We start from the raw sequence: 18,424 nt of genomic DNA on the forward strand, positions 1-18,424 counted from the left end.
AACTAGTCGTTTAGATCTTGTTGAAATGGGTATACGAACTGATTTAGCACCTGAACAGAAAGGTAAACTCACATATTTACCTCCTGCTTGTTTCACGTTGTCCAGAGAAGAGAAAAAAGTTGTATGTAAATCATTTGCAGAGATGAAAGTGCCTGATGGCTATTCATCCAACATTCGAAACTTAATATCCATGGGAGATTTGAGGCTGATGGGTATGAAATCACATGACTGTCATATGTTGATGCAACAATTACTTCTGATTGCTATTCGATCAGTATTACCGAAAAAAGTTCGAGATTGTTTAACGAATGTTTGCATATTCTTCAATCATTTATGCGGAAAAGAATTAGAAATGAAAAAATTGGATGCATTGCATTGTAAGATAGTGGAAACTCTATGCAACCTTGAAATGTTTTTTCTGCCATCCTTCTTTGACATTATGATTCATTTAATGGTTCATCTAGTAAGGGAAGCCAAGTTGTGTGGACCAGTTTGGGCGAGATGGATGTATCCATTTGAAAGAAGTATGTAGGTGTTGAAAAGTTATGTGCGTAATCATTATCGTCCTGAAGCTAGTATGGTTGAATGTTATATATCGGAAGAGGCAGTAGAATTTTGCTCAGAATACATGAGTGGGGTTGAAGCAATCGGAATCAGCAAACCACGAAATAACTCAGATGGAGTTGATAAAGGACTACGAGGGAATGGAACAGTGACCACCGTGTCTAGGGCAGAATTAGATCAAGCTCAATTAGTTGTGTTGCAAAATAATCCTGAGATTCAATCATATATAATGTAAGTAGAAAATATATTTCAATCATATATATTAGAGTAGTGATTTTCTTTTTGTTGTTTAAACTTTTTGTTATTTCTTTTATGTTTCAGTGATCACATAGAGTTATTACGGTTGATGATTCCAAACAAGATTAAAAATAAACAAAAATGGGTTATAGATGAGCATAATAAAACGTTTTGCCAGTGGCTGAAGAATACAATTTTGACGAAGTTGGGAGAAAAAAATCATGGACTGTCGACTGAGTTGAAGCGCATATCTCTTGGAGCAAGCATTGATGTAATAAAGCATCAAGCTTACATTGTTGAAGGGAAACGATTTCATACTAAGTCAAGAGATGATGCTCGGCTGGTTCAAAATAGTGGAGTAAGTGTAGTCGCAGAAGCTATGCATTTTGCCAGTGCAAAAGATAATAACCCAATTTCAGGCACAATGACATACTACGGGGTTGTTGAAGAAATATGGGAGCTAGATTATTCATTATTTCGTATTCCTCTTCGTAAATGTTCTTGGGTAGACAACAATACTGGAGTTAAAACTGACAAACTTGGATTCACTCTGGTTGATCTAAGCAAGAAGGGAAGCAAGAACGATCCTTTTATCATGGCTGCCCAAGCGAAACAAGTGTTTTACATTCTTGATCCAGTTAATGATAAATGGTCCATTGTTTTATCAGTTCCCGAGCGGAAGTTCTCAGAAAAAGAAGAGTACGATGAAAATTATGATTTATATCATGACTGTTTCATTGCTGGACAACCGATACATGAACAAGTTGAGAATATTCAGGAACATGATAATGAAAGCAATAGCAATGATCATGATTATCTTAGAACCGACATCGAAGAAGGAATATGGGTCGATTGTGAATCGACCAGAAATAAAATAAGAAAAAGAAGAAAACTTGTTTAGTAAGTTATATAATTCATTAATACTTGTGATTATTTATTTGTATAATGCATTAACACTTGTGATTATTTATTTGCATAATGCATTAACACTTGTGATTATTAATTTGTGTGATGCAGATGGCGGATAAAAGAGATGACAAAGAGAAACAACAAGGTCATGGTAAAACAAGAATGAGTTACATGACCCAACAAAAAGCCAAAGGAATCAAAAAAAAATCTTCAATGGAACGATTTGGGACAACCAATAGGTGATGTGTATACAAACATGATATCATATCTTGGATCTAGAGTACGAGCCACAATTTCTATCAACTCAGGTGATTGGAGGAAGGTCCCACAAGATTTGAAAGATGGTCTATGGGAGGATATCATTGTAAGAAATTATCATTATGATATTTATTTATGTGTGTGTTGACGGTAAGAACTCGTCAACGATTGATGGTTAGAAAACTTCAATCTCTATACTATAAGAAGCTATGAATTAGATAGAAAGAACTCTAAACAACAGGAGAAAACTCGGGCAAGCATGAGAACCAGAAGCATATATTTCATAAGTCTCATTTCTACATTCAGTTTTTTCAACCCCTTAGCCTGAGGGGTTGGAGCCTATTTATAGGGGAGGCTCTATTGGCCCAGGATACAAACAAGTCCCAAACCACTGGGACGTACATAGGTACTCTGATAAAGTAGTGGCCCAGGGCGTAGTGGTGTCTACCCTGATGGTGTCAGAGTCGTGGCCCAGGACAAAGTACTGTCGGCTCTGGCGTATGGTCGGGGGTGTCCAAGTGGTACCACTACTCTTCGTACAGGTCCGTACTGCCACTACTCCTCAGACGCAGATCATAGGGTCGTGCCTCTGTTCTCTCCACAACCGTACACCCCGTGTCAGCGCACGTGTTCCGTACTCGGTTGTCCTCATCAATTCCCGTTCAATGCTCCATGTTCGTTTGGCATATAAGCAAGGTTCTCCCAAGTGATCTCGTGCCTATGCCAAGGAGGCTTCAACCCATGCATGTCCTGAGAAGTCAAGGCGCCAGGGGCCAGGGCCGGCTTATGCGGGTCACATGGACACGAGACTCGTAGTATGGACGCCGTGGCAAGGCCACACCCTCGCATAGCGAGGGTACCTCGCGTAGCGAGGTTGGCCCTTTTTCCTCAGGCGTAGGCATGGCTCAGGACACGGGCGTCATAACAAGGCAGCACCCTCGCATAGCGAGGGTCCCTCGCATAGCGAGGCTGCCTTGCCTTCCCCCGGGTGCAGCGTCGCAAGGCTAGGGGCATGGATGCCACCACGAAGCCTCACCCTCGCATAACGAGGGTGCCTCGTGTAGCGAGGCTGACCTTCTTCTCCCGAGTGTAGACGAGGCTTGATGCCTGCTGGAATGGGGCGCACGCGGATGGCCAGCTGGGGACCCTCGCATGGCGAGGGTGAAGTTTGGATGGACAAGTGGCCGAAGTCCCTCGCCTAGTGAGGGTGACTCTCTTACCCCAACTCCCTCACCATCATGTGATGCCCTTTCAGGATGTCTCGTAGCATAGAGCTTCACTCGTGAATAGAATTCACAAGGAAAAAATTCCACATTTACAGTGTGATATCTAAATTTAATAATTACTTTTCTTAATTATATTCTCAGGGTGGTCACAACATTCCTCAAACCTTCAAACGTGAGATTTTGAAAAAGCTGGTCAAATAATGAGAGATTTTAAAAGTGAACTCACTACCGAGTACATCAAACCTTTGGCTGAAATGGGTATGATGGATAAACTCAAATTTCCCCCAAAGAGGTATAGCGATATAATTGATGAGAGAGAATGGTTACAATTTGTAACTAGTCGTCTAAGTCCAGAGTTTCAAATAGTGCATCAAGAACAAAAAAAACGTGCATTACTAATGAAGTCAAGGCATCGAACCTCTCGTAGAGGAATGGCTAATATAAGAGAAGATTTGGTAAGTATATTTGATATTATAGTTTAAATAATGGTTGATATTATCGCAACATATAACTATAATTATCTTGTACAATGCAGAAAAAAGAACGAAATATTCAAAATCCAGAGAGGTATCAAGTTTGGCTTAGATCGCGTGAAAAAAATAAAGTTCTTGTGACAGAGCTAGACCGACAAATTGCCAAAAAGATAGTAAGTTTTCTAAGGTTTCAGAATCAATATATTGTTTTTATTTATATAAACTAATTTAACCAAATAATATCTTGAGTAGGAGGACATCAAAGAAAAATTGATTCGTGGCGAAATTACAGCTCAGGGTCGAGATGACATCTTGACTCAAGAATTAGGGACACCAGAACACCCAGGTCGTGTTCGAGCTGGCGGGTATGATAATTTATAATAGTTGTTTTCTTTTAAGAATTATTTAGATTGGTTTATTGATGGACTTTATTGATTTTTTTTGTAGGTTCACTGCGACCGTTTCCAAAATGTTTGGAAAAAAACATAAAACAATGACTGCAAGAGAGGAGATTGCTCGACTAAAAGCTGAGATTGAAGAGCTAAAAAGACATAAATTTAGGACAGAAGAGGAATTATCTCAAAATGAAGAATATAATGAGGAAAACGATGAGTGTGGATACTATGATGAAGGGCAATTTGATGAGGGACAATATTATGAGAATACAAGTGATGAAGTCTATCGACCTGCCCCCAACGCAGATGATCATTTTCATCAAACCGAAGACTATCCTTTTGATGAAGATGATGGATCATCAATTTATGAGTCTCTGCGACAACATTTAGCTATGAAGTTTATTTGTGTTCTGATAATATTGACAATGTGGTGGCTAAGGGTGTACTCATTGTACCAAACATGGGTAGCCAAATTACCGTCCATGGAAATGTACTTGATGATTCAGTTGCGAGGGTTTGGCTTATAGATGTCTTACAAGAAGAAGCTGAGATCCATATTCCCTTTGGTAACGTATGATATGTTGGGGACGCACGAGACACATTCCTGCCTTGGCCAAAAAATTTAATTGTGGCTTGTCAGGTATAAAATTATTTGCTTAGATATTTAAATTTTATTTTTAAATGGGTACACTATATTGATATGTTTAATGCTATTATGTAGGGTCCATCTTCATCTAAACACAAATCCCTATCACCAAGCCCACATTTATCATCAGTTGGATCTCACGTAGTCATCCCCGCTGAAATAACTCAACCAGAACCTTCAAATTGGTTAACAGATAACCAATGGGACAAAATTGTTCTGAGTCTAAAATTTATAGTGAAGGAGTATTATTCCAATAAAGGAATAGATGGGGTTGTACAAGTCCCCGTTGACCCGGAGTTTATAGGAGAACGCGAGGCTATCTTCATCACTTCGGAAGACATTTATCAAGCAGCCTCCATGGATAATATTGGATCCTCAGCTATGCTGTTTGGTATGAGGTATGTATCAATCCGTTATGTCATTACAAACTATTAGAGGAGTTTGAATATATTAGATATTCATCCGTAGTGAAGTAAGTTCTGAGATGAAATTGTGTGCTGCGGAGATAACAGAAGGTTGAGAACATGTGTGTCTTAGTGAAGTAGGTTCTGCGAATTTTGTGTGCTGCGGTGGCTTATGGTTAAGAACATGCATGTTGTTTGTTGTATGTTTTGTCTGAATTGAATTTATAGGTTCTAATAATTTTGGATATGCTATAGAAACAGAGGAAACTCTGCCCAATTTTTTTTTTACGATATTAATTTATTAATTGAAAATGTAATATGAATGATTGATTATATTAATTTTGGATATGCTACAGATGCATTTGGGAAAGCATGCACCCAAATTCACGACAATTATATAAATTTTTTGACACCGAACATCTTTCTATTGGCAATGATGAAAGTAAAAATTATACGGTGGATCTTATAGCCAAATGGATGATGACTATGGATAGACGAGGTCAAATATATTTCATTCCTTGGATTGTTGAGTAAGAACAAACTACTTAAACATTATCACTACTATGGTTGAATTTTAATTTTATAATAATCATATTTTATTATTATTTTAGTCGACATTGGATGTTGGTGCTCGTGATGATGCGGGGGATGACCATAATTTTGGATCCTTTAAAAATCATAAATCTCCACCAATAATTACGGAGGTTATGGGAAAGTAAGTTCTTCAATTGTAATGTATGCATTATTACTTTTTAAAAGTTGAGAGCATAATATGTATTTAATTAATTTTAATTTTTGTAGAGCATACGCACAATGTTTGGAAAATGAATACATCGGCACATTTACAAAATTGGTGAGAGGTTCTTGTCCAAAACAACCTGAAAGTCATGAATGTGGTTATTATGTACTAAGATACATTTATGATCTTGTAAATGCACCGAATCCTGCAGAAGTTATCAAGAAGAAAGTATGTTATATTTTAAACTCTTTTTTGCTTAAGAAAAACTAGATATAGTATTTAATTATCTAATCTATATTAACTTTTCAATTTTGCAGTGGTTTGACAAAAAGCAATTCAATGTCAAAGAGGATCTACTACCACTACAAAGTGATTGGTTAGCTAGATTAATGCCATTTGTTTATGAAATCTAAATTTTTGTATGTATGTAAGATTAAAGTGCTAACTTATATTGGTTAGAATGATTAAAGTCTTTGATTCATTACTAGCCAATTATTTTGTATTAGATATGAAATGTATATATAACAATTTAACAAATTAGTTATACTATTGAAAATAATTATGTATAATTAAAATTGAAAATTAATTTATTTTATTAAAATTGCTGGGTTATCAACCGAAATTGATTTTTTTTTTTTTTAATAAGAAGCTCTTTTCTCCGCGGTTTGCTTATTACAACCATAGAGAAAGCTCTCTTTTCTCCGCGGTTGGCTTACTACAACCGCAGAGAAAAGTGTAGCTTTTCTCCGCGGTTTGCGTAACACTTTTCTCTGTGGTCGAATACACTGCGCTTTTCAATACTCTCGAAAATCGCAGTGTATTGAGTAAAAAAACCGCAGAGAAAAGCCTTTTTTGTAGTAGTGAAAGAAGAGTTTAGGACTCCATTTAATGAAATGTATTACAATGATGCCATTAGGGCTGCAAAAGCTGAAGAGTTCAGCAAGTTACTTCAGAGCAACATGTCAGTGACCAATTATGCCTTAAAGTTTGACAAATTGGAAAAGTTTGTCGGGGAACTGGTGTGCACTAATTATCAGAAGGGAGAGATTTTTCTAGGGGCTACAACCTATGATAGCCTGGGATGTTCATATCAGTACTATGCCAGGAGTGACTACTTATGCACAAGTTGTTGAGAAGGAGATCACAGCTAAGAGCATAGAGAACAAAATCTGGTGCGAGAACGCGACCAGAAAAGACACTAGGAGGGCGGGATCTCCATTTATTAGTTAAGGTAGGGGCGGAGGCCCCAATGATTAGAAAAGGAAGGCTCTAGATGTCTTTCCAACTCCAAGCCCTGACACGAGATCACGTGGTATTAAGATAAACCGCCAGGGAGACAATGAATGCTGGAGGACTTTTCCAGAGTGCACCAGATGTAAGAGGCACCATTTAGGGGAGTGTCGGGAAAATGCCTGCTTTTTATGCGGGATAATGAGACACTTAAAGAAAGTTTACCCGAAGGCAAGAAAGGAAGAACCAAGAAAGGTGGACAGCTTCACCCCAGCTCGAGTGTTCGCGTTGACACAGGTAGAAGCTGAGGCTGTCACAGGTCAGCTTTTTAGTGCTGGAACCCCTTATACTATTTTGATTGATTCTGGTGCTACACATTCCTTTGTTGCTAGTAGAATTATTGATAAACTGTGTAGACCATTTGATTATTATGCAGTGGGGTTCGAGACCTTATTTTCCACTAGGTTAGTAGTATCCAGGAGATGGGTCAAAATCATTTCTAGCGACAGAAAAGGGCAGGGAATTGTTAGTTGATTTGATAGAGTTGGTTATGATAGACTTTGACATGATTTTGGATATGGACTAGCTAGTGAAGTATGGGGAAACCATAGATTTCGAAAGGAAAATGGTAACCTTTGAGCCTGAGGGAGAAGATCCCTTTGTATTTTTTGGCATTGTGCATGAACCCCGTGTCCCTTTGATATCTGTATTGAGGGCTAGAGATATATTGCAAGATGGTTGCATAGGATTCTTAGCCAGTGTGGTGGAAACCACTCAGGTCATGCCAGTGGGACCAGAGGAGACTAGATTAGTCAGTTAGTTTCTGGATGTGTTTCCAGAGGATTCGTCAGGGTTGCCGCCACACAGAGAGATAGAATTTATTATTGAACTGGCACCAGGGACAGAGCCAGTGTCTAGGGCACTGTCCAAAATTGCCCCAACAGAATTAAAAGAACTAAAGGTACAACTGTAAGAGTTGTTAGACTTGGGTTTTATTAGACCTATTTTCTCATAATGGGGTGCACCAGTACTATTTGTGAAAAAGGAGGGACGGTTCTCTAAGGATGTCCATTGACTACAAGGAACTGAACAAGTTAACAATTAAGAACAAGTATCCTTTGCCCAGGATAGATGACCTTTTTTATCAGTTGTAGGGTAAGATGGTATTCTCAAAGACAGATCTTAGACCTAGTTATCATCAGTTGAGGATCAATGAGGGAGATATACCGAAGACTTCCTTTCATATCAAATATGGGCATTATGAGCTTTTAGTCATGTCATTTGGGTTGACTAATGCCCCAGCTGCTTTTATGGATCTGATGAACATGGTGTTCAAAGATTATCTGGATCGGTTTGTGATAGTCTTTATCGATGATATTCTGGTTTATTTTTAATCAGAGTCAGAACATGAGGAGCATCTCACATTGGTACTACAGAGATTGAGGGAACATAGGCTGTTTGCAAAGTTCAAGAATGTGAGTTCTAGTTAACTCAGGTGACTTTCCTTGGTCATATCGTCATTAGGGATGGGATCAAGGTAGATCCAAGCAAGATTGAGGCAGTCAGAGATTGTCCAAGGCAAAGGAATGCCTCAGAGATCAGGAGCTTCCTTGGATTGGCAGGTTACTACAGGCGTTTTGTGGAACGGTTCTCAACGATTGCTAATCCATTGACTGAACTGACACTCAAGAATCAGAAGTTTGCATGGTCAGATAAGTGTGAGAACGGCTTCCAGAAACTGATGCAACAACTAAATACAACTCCAATTCTGAGTCTCCCAACAGATCAAGAGAATTTTGTGGTGTACTGTGATGCCTCACAACAGGGTTTGGGTTGTGTTCTTATGCATTTAGGGAATGTGATTTCCTATGCATCACGTCAGTTGAAAGAGTTTGAACAGAGATACCCCACTCATGATTTGGAGTTGGCAGTAGTTGTCTTTGCATTAAAGGTATGGAGGCATTACCTTTATGGGGAGAAGTGTGAGATATACACTAACCATAAGAGCCTGAAGTACTTCTTTACCCAGAAAAACTTGAACATGAGACAGAGGCGTTGGCTGGAGTTGGTGAAGGATTACGATTGTGAAATCCTGTATCACCCAGGGAAGGCCAACGTGGTGGAAGATAACTTAAGTCAGAAGGGTCTGGAACAGTTATACAGTGCGAGACAGATATGTAGGGAGTTGGCAGAAGATATGGATAGAGCTGGAATAGAGTTGACGATTGGCCAGTTGCCCAACATCACGCTACAGTCTACACTGTTGGAGAGTATAAAGGAAGGCCGGTTCGGTGATCCACAATTGACAAAGATCAGAGGGGACGTCCTAGCTGGAGTGTCCATGGATTGTACAGTGTCAGATATAGGCGTCCTGAGGTACAATGGTTGGATCTGTGTTCCGATGGACACTGTTATAAAACAGGAGATTCTGGATGAATCTCATACCATCCCTTACTCTTTCCATCTAGGCACCACAAAGATGTATCAGGATGTGAGGTCGCTATATTGTTGGCATGGGATGAAGAGAGATGTGACAGACTATGTGGCTAAGAGCTTGACATGTCAAGAGTTCAAGGATGAGCAATAGAGACTAGCAGGGTTATTACAGCCTCTGGACATCTCAGAGTGGAAATGGGAGAATATCGTAATGGATTTTGTGGTTGGGTTACCCAAGACGATGGGTCAATATGATTCAGTGTGGGTTATTATGGATCGATACACCAAATCATCTCACTTCATACGGGTGAGGATGACATATACAGTTGAATAGTACACATATCTCTATGTGAGATAGATAGTGCGCCTTCATGGTGCTTTTAGATCGATTGTGTCTGATTGGGACCCCACTTTTACTTCCAAGTTTTGGGGAAGTTTGCAGAAGGCCATGGGTACACAGTTGAAGTTCAATACTGCCTATCATTATCATAAAGATGGCAATCTGAGAGGATGATACAAATATTAGAGGATATGCTATAGGCATGTGTGCTGGACTTTGAAGGATCCTATAGTAAGTATTTGCCTTTGATAGAGTTTTCCTACAATAACTTCTATCAGTCGACCATTGGGCTGGCTCCTTATGAGATGTTGTATGGTAGGAAATGTAGGTCGCCCATTCATTGGGATGAGACAAGATAAAAGAAATACTTGGGTCCTGAGGCAGTTCAGAGGACCAATAAGGCTATTGAGAAGATCATAGCTCGGATGCTCCCTTCTCAAAGCAACCAGAAAAGTTATGCTGATCCAAAATGTAGGAACGTGGAGTTCCAAGTAAGAGACTATGTCTTCCTTAGAGTCTCGCCATGGAAAGGGGTGAGGAGATTTGGGAAGAAGAGCAAGCTGAGCCCAGATTCGTAGGACCATTTGAGATCCTGGAGAGGTTTGGTCAGGTGGCCTATATATTTTCCTTACCTCCGGCAATGTCGGGCGTACACAATGTATTTCAGATTTCATCCCTTAGGAAATATGTATCAAACGCGACTCATGTATTAAGTTGCGAGGATCTGGAGCTTCGGGCAAATCTCGCCTATGAAGAACAACCAGTCCAGATACTAGACAAGAATGACAAAGTCCCGAGGAACAAAACTATACCTTTGGTTAAGGTATTATGGAGGAACAACCAGGTTGAGGAAGCGACCTGAGAGCTGGAGTTAGACATGCAAAATCAGTATCCCAAGTTGTTTAGGTAAAATTTCGAGGACAAAATTCCTATAAGGAGTAGATAGTTGTAACATTCCAAATTACCTAATAAGTCTTAGGGCGTTGATTAGGGGGCTAGGATGGAAAACTATGGAAAACTATGTATTTATGTGATAATTATGTTTATCATTGTATGATTATGTGAGTTATATTATAGTATGACTTGATATGCATGTTTAGGTATATTAAATATGCTTGTAGGTCTGTTTCTTATTAGAAGGGCAATTTTCGTAATTTGGTCTGTTATGGGTATATTTTGCATATATGTGATATATGTGTGGGACCACATTATTATGTGGATATATTTGGCTTACTCGGCACGAGGCGATTCTAGGGAGTAAGTTAGCGGGAATGTCACAACAGGATCAATACATGACTCAGGGTGAGTCAAGGGGTATTTTGGGTATTTAGTACATTACATAATATTGGGTAATGGGAATGAATAATCGAGGATATATTTGGAGTTAGTGAGACCAGGACGGAATTCTGGGGATTTTGACCATTTTACCCTCGGGGACGTTTTTGGTACCCCAAACCTTGGGTTTTATTTAAGGTTACTTGAGCCCTAAGTAACCTGTCATAAACAAAAATACGTTCAAACACTTTTTTTCTCTCCCTCGTTCTCTCACTTGATGTTCGTTAGTGTTTTCGAAGGAAACTCGAGTTTTAGGGCAAGGATTCAAGCAAGGTTGGAGTAGTCTCAAGATGGGTGACCTACTGGGAAGTTTTTCCCAGGAAGTGTGCGAGTGAGGACAAAACATGCTAGAAAGACTTGTGTTGGTTTACAAGGCCATTTTTCATTCCAGGAAGTAGCCATAGTGACGTGGGGCATTACAAATGGTATCAAAACTTGGACCCAGCCGAAAAGTGTGGCTGACGGGGACGTCGGACCCCTAAGAGGGGGTGATTATGACTTTCAGAATCTCATGATTTTCAAGGGGAAAGACCGGGTAAAAGTTGTACAATCCCACATCGCCTTGGGAAGGTTAATTATGATGATTCTAAGACTGTGTAGGTATGGCACTACACAGTTGAAGATGGCTTAAATTGATTTATGGGTACTACCTATGCCAACAAGATGAATCTTCTTTTCGGTAGCCCATCACTTGAGAACACCAAAGTTAAGTGTGTTTGACCTAGAGTAGTCTCATGATGGGTGACCTCTTGGGAAGTTTTCCCAGAAAGCATGCGACTGAGGACAAAGCACGCTGGAAAGACTCATGTTGGTTTACAGGGCCAGTAGTCATTCTAGGAAGCAGCCATAGTGACGTGGGGTGTTACAAATGGTATCAGTGCCTTGACCCAACTGGAAGTGTGGCCAAGGGGACATTGGACCCCTAAGGGGGGTGACAGTTAGAATCTCGTGATCTGCAGGGGGAAAGACCCGGTAAAAGCTGTGCAATCCCACATCGCCTGGGGATGGTCAAGTTTGATGATTCTAAGACTGTGTAGGTATGGGACTACACAGTTGAAGATGGCTTAAATGGATTGATGGGTTCTACTTATGCCAACAAGATGCATCTTCTTTTTGGTAGCCCATCACTTGAGAACTCCAAAGTTAAGCGTGCTTGACCTGGAGTAGTCTCATGATGGGTGACGTCCTGGGAAGTTTTCTTAGGAAACGTGTGAGTGAGGACAAAGCACACTGGAAAGACTCATGTTGGTTTGTAGGGCTAGTTGTCATTCTAGGAAGCAACCATAGTGACATGGGGCGTTACATTCACTGTGATGCTTGTTATGCTATGTTGCGACCCATGTTCAATGAAAGGAGAGGCTGGGCCTCTGACTTTGGTGGGTCATGGCTCAAATGCTTGGGGCCATGATACTTAAGGGATTTTTGGGCATTGGGAAGGTTTTGAGCGTGGGAACTACAACCTAAGGGCTCGGGATCAATCCTACTACTCAGTTTAGTAGGATTCGACATCCCGAAGGCTAGGACTCAATCCAGAAGCCTGTATTTACTCGTTATTGACAGGATTCTATACTTGGTTGTGACAAGGTTATCATTAGGGGCTCTGAATCAGGATCTTGCTCGAGGGTCGTTCTTATGTTACTTTACACTCGGACCTAAGGTAAGAAAACTGTGCCTAATACGTGATGTACATGATTAGGGCTTGGCCTGATTGTTGAATATAGATTTGATTGGGGCTTGGACCCTTGTAAATTTGCTTTATTATGATTATGCATGTGATTTTTTATTAAGCATGTTCAATGCTCTGTATCTATATACTTGGTATATGATATATGCCAGTCTACACTATCTGATTGAGAAAGGCTTGACTTATGAGTCAAGAACGGCAATAGCGGTGAGCACTGGTCGAAAAGCATTGACTTATAAGTCAAGGACGACAATAGCGCGCTGAGCGCTAGTCGATATGGTTAACCTAATCAAGAGCCCATCATACGATTGTCCAACCCAATGGTCGTGTAAAACTAAGTGCCAAGTATGCTAGGGCTAGCTCCAAGGCTGGTTACACAAAGAATAGGGCAACATGCCCTGGGGTGACTTATTAGTTCTACATCCTAGGGCGCTGAGCCCCAGTATGATTCATTTATTATGTATTTTTGGAAATGGGCCCTGGTATGATTCATTGATCATTTATCTAGGTCAAATGGCCTCATATGACGATGTAGTCATTTATATGAATGGTACGCATGCATGAGTAGGGTAATTACTGCTAGGCATGCTTTGTATGGTTTGGTAACATGTTATTCACTGCTTATGAGCATGTTTAAGTTTGCTGGGCCTTGGCTCACGAATGCTATGTGGTGCAGGTAAGTGGAAAGGAAAGCTGGACCAGCCATGAGTTGGAGAGCTTAGGTGGCAACGTGTACATATGCGGTCGCTTAACCATCACGGCCAAGGTTTCTCAGAGGAACTAGGGTTAAACCTTATTTTTGCCGCTTAGGTCAGCGGGTTGTAACTTTTGAGTCATAATTACCCTTTTTATAACTGTAAACAACTTTATAAACTTCTATTATGGGATCCCATATACAACTTAACGTTTTAACGAAATGACTATTCTTTTTTACTGAAAATTTTAACCCTAATTGTTAATCACGTTTAGTACACATTTATGGCCAAATGACTTGTTTAGCGAGCCTAACACTATTTAAAATATACAATGTAGCGGTCCTTGAGTAATAGGGAGTTACAATAATGATATTAGGCGAGCAAACGAGGATGAGGGTGCCTTAAACATCACTGAGCTCCGGTAACTTGCCCTTGTGATGTCACCTCATCATCGCCCTCTTCAATAACTCCAGACGCCTCCATGGTCTTGGAGGGCTCTTGCGAGAGTCAGCTCTGGAACTTGGTGAGGTAACACCCCCAAAGCTCTGCATCCAGAAATGATAAATCTCCTTCCTGGTTGTATGCCCAACACTAGTATAACATCTCCTCCAGGGCGTTCATTGCCTCGATAATGTCCTGCTTTGCCTTCTTGGTATCCTGCTTAGCTTTCTCTTTGACCTTGGACAATTTCTTTTTTAGCACATAGACTTCCTCAAGTTTCTTGTTGAGACTGTCAACCTCGACCTGCAGTTGGTTTCGACGCTGGCTCATTTTGATGATTTGTTCCTTGGAGATTCGCTCATTGTCTTGGGATGTTTCCAGAGTGGCACTGGCCTCATCTCTTTGAGCTCGGATCCAGGCTATGTCGCAAATTTGAGCTAAGAAAGACTACAAAATAAAAATACATAGCAGGATTAGATTGCAAAAAAAAGGAATGTAGCGAGAAAAAGGATAACTCATAGTCAGACTCATTCCCAAGGCTGACTCCAAGACATCCCCTGGGGAATGCTCCTCTATGGCCCTCAAGTCCTTGATGTTTACTTGGTTGGCATGACCCACCATGTGATTCGCCATGTCCTGAAGGGGTCCACGAAGTGCTTCCGGGATCCTTGCAACCTCGAGCGGCTTGACTAGAAGCTGAGCAGACTGGCCCTTGCCCTGAATAATTTGAGGAATCGAAGCAGATTTGCAAGGATGAGGAGGAGGAGCCTCACGAATGGTAATTGTAGTTACCTGATCTAGCAGTTGGTTTTGCTGTTGCAGTTTATGGGTGGAATTAGCACCTTTATCCTTTGACGGGGATCTAGTGGCAGCTCCGGCTTTGGAGGTGCTTTTCTTTGATACTCTCGCCTTCTTGACGATGGGTCCAGTTCCAGCCCCACTAGATTTGAAGGCGCTCTTCAAGTCCATATCTTCGTCTGCAAAAGGGCGAATAGAAGAGTCATATAAAAATGGCGAGCAGAAGAGTTAGATCCAAGAAATGATTACTCAGGATAACACAAAGCAAATAATAGAATAGGAATCCTACCCTCCAAACTAGATGAGGAAACTATTATGATCGACTCTGGTTTATGAACCAGACTGGGTATAGCCTCTAACTCTTGGATTATCGGAGGAGGGGGAGACTAACAATCTATATTATACAACAAAACAGCCAACGACCTAAACACATACCGGCCAATGTCGTCCCAGGCACTTTACCAGGTCCTGGGCTCATGGTCTTCACTGAGCGGATGGATACAGCACCCTAAAAAGGTCTTGCCCTAGTGTCCTGCACTCAGCGTGCTCAAACCGATTCCAGCCCCTTGCCGTTCTCGACCTTCACCGTTCCCAGCCCTCGCTGTTCTCAGCCTTCGTTGTTCTCGGCATTTCCGTTCATTCATAAACATACATAATATTCATAGATATTTAAACGCATATTAAACATAAACATTAAGGTCGCGCCCTGCAATACAAACAATGGGGCCACGCCCTGCTCTACAGGTACAACAGTTTTCTTACCTATCTCCCGAGCTATCTAAATGTCGCGATCTCGAGCACAGTCCTCTAACCCGAGCCTCATTGAAAACCTAGTCACAACGCATCTATAATAACCATCCATCAAGTTCTAAACCAATAAATAACTTTTTAATATTAATCTAGCTTCCAGGAACTTGGATTCTACTAATCTGGGTAGTAGGATCCTTCCTGAGCAACATTCAAGTTCCCGAGCTAAAAACCTATTTTTTTCCTTTCTTTCCATTTAGGGTTGTGACATGCTCTTGAGGGTCACGTCCCACTACTAGACAGAGGGCAAATCCCTCCCTGCTGTAGGATGCAGGCCGCGGCATGCTAGGCCTTGCGTCGCAGCACCTGGGCAATCTCAGGCCTCCCCAAGTCTTTTGCACACACGGGTCGCGATGCCTGATGAACAGGGCCGCGATGCGAGTCCCAGAAACTAGCCAATTTCTCATGTCTTACCCGAACCTAAACCCATAATTCTTACCCCAAACACCAGCCAAACTCAAAATTAAGCCTAGAATCCTTATTCACATAACCTAAACATCACAACAAATCCATAAACAACTCCATACACTCATAAACACTCAAAATCAAACTTAGAGTTTAACTTTCATGCAATCTTCAATTCACAGCAGAATTAAGTGAAAACAAGATAGATTTAACCCTTACCTATGTGGTATCTCCTCCCTTGAATTGTTTCCTTTAAGCACAACAAGTATGACTCCACAATTCTTCAACCTAGGATCCTCAAGTTTCTTCAAAAGTCTCCAAGCATCAAAGAGAGAGAGAGAGAGAGAGAAAGAGTAAGCCGAGAGGTAGAGTGAGAGACTTAGAGCTGAGGTTTTTTGTTTTGTCTTTTACTTAACTCTGGTATTTTCTCAAGCCACTCAGCTGCCTAAGCCATGTTTATCCCTAAAATACCCAAAATACCCCTTTAAGCCTATCTAAATCCTCAAGTTCCACCAAGGGCAATTTCGTCATATGCCACATCCCGCTAAGTCCTTGAGTATTCCTATAAATCCCCATTCAATCTCGACATGTCCAAATAATTGTTAATTACTACACGTTACCCGGTAAATCCTGAACACCAACTGTGTTCCCAAAATACCCTTAGGCTCCTCCTGAGCCGGGTGTTCGACCCCGTTGTGACTATTTAGCGAAACTGCTCCCTAGGACCGTGCAAATATATCACCACTCACTCATGGTATCAATCACAATACACAAAAATATCACAGTTATGCCCTCAACGGGCTAAAATTACAAATACGCCCCTAATAACCAGATGGGGCCCACATGCATATTTAATTCACCTAAACATGCACTTATAATCACATAGTCATTAAATTCACATATTAACATAATTAAATCAATTATTGCCCTCCCGACATGCTAATCAAGGTCTTAAGACTTATTAGCAAATTTAGGACGCTACAATTAGCAGGTTGAGTATTTCGCTGAATCCGCTCAGAAGGTATGGATCTCGGAGTTGCAGTTCTGACATAGCGACTAAGATTGGGACGATTATTCATGTGGGACCTATGGGACCAACTTTTCCTCCTTCTGATGTTAACATCGATTGCAGGAGGGAGTAATCGAGCCAAGATCTCCTCAACCTGCTTGTTAGTCGTGGCAAGATGGTTCCTTAACTGGACATTTTCCATCTCGATGGTTGTCAATACCTAGGATGGGGATTTGGTGGACGTGAGGCTGAGCTCCCAGCATCGTATTGGTCCACATGTTGTTTTCTAGGACATTGTGCAGATGAGCCTTCTCCAGTGGGGATGGCCACACGGTGAGCCTCCTGATCATCAGGTGGCTCCGTCTCATTTTCACGCATAGATCGGCCGACCACCATGGTGACTATTAGGTGAAACTTGCGTGGGGAATTAAGCATAATATTCTCTCAATGAAAGCACCAATCTGTTGACGTGGTTTTTCGCCAACAGTGGATTAAGGAATTTGAAAATAGAGATATTAGGCTTTTGCTAAACCGTAATTGGACAAATAGAAAGTATCAAGAGCACTCACACATTTTTACATGGTTCAGTGGTTAAAATCCACCTAGTCCACGAGTCACTCTTATTGATCTGTTTTGTTCTCACCGTGAGATATTTTGTCACAATTTCACCAAAGTTTCAGTATACAAGATGATGATCTCCCTTTCTGTCCATTCTCCCCTGTATTTATAGAGAATTCTGCCTAGACAGTTTTGGGTAACCGTGCATAAATATGGTAACATACATTTTTGGGTAACATCGCATTTACATAAATACATTAATGCCTATTGATTCTATGCCCCCAATATCGGGTAATAAATACAAAATAATATATGAGCATTAATGAGTATATAAGAAATCTCCGAGTATTTTGGGACCCTTCACTGTGCGTCATGATCAGACTTCTGTGAGATGAACACTTCCTTCGAGTAGGTTATCGAAGAACTACTCTGAATGGATATGGGTCACACTCAGAATTTCACGAAGGTGATCTGGTTCTCTCGCATCTCGAACTAAGTTGTTTGCACAAGAGGCGATCTGGAGACTATCTGGTCACTGTAACCTGTCAAGTTTGACTCGAGCTACTCACTCCAGAGTTAGCTAGATGTTCTATCTGCACACTTTCTTCATACGTATGTCTGCCAGTTGTACTCCGTACTGAGTAATTCAGCTCATATAATTTGGGGTACAACACAACTGAATACTTTGTTCTAAATTTGTAACTAATTGGTAAAAAAATCTATGCAACAAAACATTAAATTATCAACATTATTGGTATTAATATTTAAAAAAAAAAGAAATTCACAAAAATACATTAACATTAAAAAAATATATGAAAAATACGGTAGCCTACAA

At 40.6% G+C, this 18,424-nt stretch overlaps 1 long non-coding RNA gene across 1 annotated transcript; it reads left to right on the forward strand.

Moving 5' to 3' along the window:
* Window positions 1-5,564: 5,564 nt before the first annotated feature.
* Window positions 5,565-6,035, forward strand: LOC133789677 (uncharacterized). Its single transcript, XR_009873660.1, has 3 exons — window positions 5,565-5,642; window positions 5,724-5,827; window positions 5,914-6,035. It is a non-coding gene; the product is annotated as an uncharacterized LOC133789677 (long non-coding RNA).
* Window positions 6,036-18,424: the final 12,389 nt, after the last annotated feature.

This window comes from Humulus lupulus, chromosome 7, assembly GCF_963169125.1.
Source record: "Humulus lupulus chromosome 7, drHumLupu1.1, whole genome shotgun sequence".
Taxonomy (NCBI): domain Eukaryota; kingdom Viridiplantae; phylum Streptophyta; class Magnoliopsida; order Rosales; family Cannabaceae; genus Humulus; species Humulus lupulus.